This window comes from Euprymna scolopes, chromosome 16 (assembly GCF_053919585.1).
Source record: "Euprymna scolopes isolate OS-2025 chromosome 16, ASM5391958v1, whole genome shotgun sequence".
Taxonomy (NCBI): domain Eukaryota; kingdom Metazoa; phylum Mollusca; class Cephalopoda; order Sepiida; family Sepiolidae; genus Euprymna; species Euprymna scolopes.
The window spans coordinates 127916777-127919839 of NC_136497.1; the positions used below are offsets into that span (position 1 = coordinate 127916777).

General features: G+C 38.8%; 1 pseudogene; it reads right to left on the reverse strand.

Annotated features, from left to right (window-relative positions):
- Positions 1-1990: 1990 nt before the first annotated feature.
- On the reverse strand, positions 1991-2068 carry LOC145296553 (U2 spliceosomal RNA; annotated as a pseudogene).
- Between the last annotated feature and the right edge of the window lie 995 nt (positions 2069-3063).

Sequence of the window (3063 nt, forward strand, 5' to 3'; positions counted from 1 at the left end):
ACTTGATCTATTTAAGTGATTTTTGGAATGTAACAAATAAGCTGATATATCATACATATTTTAAATATGACATTTTCGTTACGTAAATCAACAAGGCCGGTAGCCATTAGTCGCGTGATCTCGTTTAATGAATAAATGCGTGAATGTAGGATTGACATGAAATTCTTAAAGATAAACTAAAATGACCGAAAAATGGGTTGAAATGACTTAAATAAATAAAAAGTAAATGACTTAGAATGAATTTAATGAATTTAAGGATGAATTGAATGACCTTAATGACTCGAATGCTAAAAAAATAACTGGAATCCTTCAAAATCAACTTAAATGAGCTGGAGAATCACTTGAATGGCTTTGAGACTTACTGGTTGTAAAGTGGGTGATCATTTTACATTTAATTAATATAGAAAAGTGATCCCCCACTTTATATCACAAAAATTATTTGATTTAGGGAATTTGAAACGTTATTTTTGTATTCAGGAACCCCGAAAACAATTAAATAGTGGTATAATAAACATAAAAAGAAATAAGAAGTACATGTGTTACGGACGGACGGACCGACTGAGTGACATATAGACTTGCACACGACTAAAAAAAACTATTCTCTGGTATGCATTTAAAAAAAAAAAACTATTCTCCGTCGGTCGGTCCGTCCGTAACACATTTACTTATTAGTTACAAACAAGTGCAGCATCGGTTAAGAAGAGATACTACACTTTGATCTTAGCCATGTGGGCAAGGAAAAGTTACATTTTGGACAAGTTTCAGAAAAGTCTAATGGATAGGTAAAAGTTTATGGAGCAAAAAGTATCATTATTTGCAATTTTGGTACATTTTTGACCCCTTATGAGCCCCTTGGAATGCTGAATACCAGTGACAATGGACAAACTATGCAATTTTACACCTTAACACATGTATATTTGAATTCAGCACCATGGGAGAGCGCTATATAGATATACATATCAAGTTTTTTATTGAGAAATATGAAAAAGGGCATTTTTAGCACTAAAAGTCCCCGGGGGACGCAAAGCAGAATTTTGCTAGGGTCACCCATACTGATTTATGTTAAGAACAATGCCCTGCGCATTTTGGACAAGTTTCAGAAAAATGTAATGGATGGGTCAAAATTTATTGGCAAAAAATGTCATTTTTTGCAATTTTGGTACATTTTGGACCCCTGATGAGCCTCTCGGAATGATGAATACCAGTGACAATGGACAAACAGTGCAGTTTCACACCTTAACACATGTATATTTACATTCAGCAACATGGGAAACCACTATATAGACATACATATCAAGTTTTTGTTGAGAAATATGAGAAAGGTGCCATAAGAAAGGTCGTTTTCAGCACTAAAAATCCGCGGGAGATGACAACCAGACTTTTGACAGGGTCACCCATACTGAATTTATATTAAGAACAATGCCCTCCACATTTTGGGCAAGTTTTTAAAAAATCTAATGGATGGATCAAATGTTACAGGACAAAAAGTGTCATTTTGGGCCATTTTTGACCCCTTTTGAGCCCCAGCGGGCAAAAGAGGATTTTTCGAAAAAAAAACAAAAGAAATTTTTACTATGCACATTTATATATTAAAATATACTTTGTGACAAAATTTCAGGAAAAACTAATGGACGGTTATCCGTCAATCATCCGGACTAACGGACAGACGGACCCATTGAAAACATAGGTCCCTCTCTGATAAATCGGAGGACAAAAATGTTACTCCTTGCTTAAAAAAATAAAATAAAATAAGATGTAAACGTGTTATGGACCGACCGATGGAGTGACTTGCATGCGACTAAAAATGCCTTAGCTTGAAAAGGTGTCCCCTTCCATTGCCAAGGAAAAGTTGCAAATGTAAATGCAGCATCTGTTAAGAACACATACTACACTTTGATCTTAGCCATATGGGCAAGGAAAAGTTACAAACGTAAGTACAGCATCTATTAAGAGCAGATACTAAACTTTCATCTGAGCTATGTGGCCAAGGAAAAGTTACAAACATAAGTACAGCATGTAGTAAGACAGATACTACACTTTGATCTTGGCCAAAAGGCCAAGAAAAGGTTATTTATTTGCTCCCTCACAAAACAAACAAGGCCGATTTTTAATGTGAAGGGTGAAGGGGTAATTGGGACCAACTCCCCGGGGAGTAGGGGAGCTGGATAGTGACAATTGGTATGAAGGGTCACCCCTACATTGACCAAGGTCTTATATGTGGGGTTGGTATTTATTTGCTCCCCCACCGAGCAAATTAAGCACAAGGCCGATATTTAATGTGAGGAGTGAATGGGAAATGGGGACCAACTCCCCTGAGAGTAGGGGAACTGGATAGTGATAATTATTATGAAGGGTTTCCTCTACATTTATCAAGGTCTTATATGTGGAGGCAACACCACATATGGTCTTTGCTTGCAGTATCTGCCGGAACAGATACTACACTTTAATCTTGGGCAAAAGGCCAAGAAAAGGATATTTATTTGCTTCCCCACCGAGCAAATTAGGCACAAGGCCGATTTTTAATGTGAGGAGTGAAGGGTAAATGGGGACCAGCTCCCCGAGGAATAGGGGATCTGGATAGTGACAATTGGTATGAAGGGTTGCCCCTACATTGACCAAGGTCTTATATGTGGTGTTGCCGGATTTATTTGCTTCCCCACTTAACAAATTAGGCACAAGGCCGTTTTTTAATGTGGAGAGTGAAGGGAAAAATGGGGACCAGCTTCCCGGGGAGTAGGAGAGCTGGATAGCGACAATTGGTATGAAGGGTTGCACCTACATTGACCAAGGTCTTATATATGGTGTTGCCCCCACATATGGTCTTTGCTTGCAGTATCTGCCGAAACAGACGGTATTTATTTGCTCCCCCACCGAGCAAATTAGGCACAAGGCCAATTTTTAATGTGAGGAGTGAAGGGAGGGGGAAGGGAAAAAGGGGACCAGCTCCCGAGAGGTGGGAAATGGGAGCTGGTTAAAGGTCAGGCATGTGGGATTGCCCCCACATCTGGTCTTTGCTAGTCATAGCTTGCAGCATCTGTCGGTATAGATACTACACTTCGATCT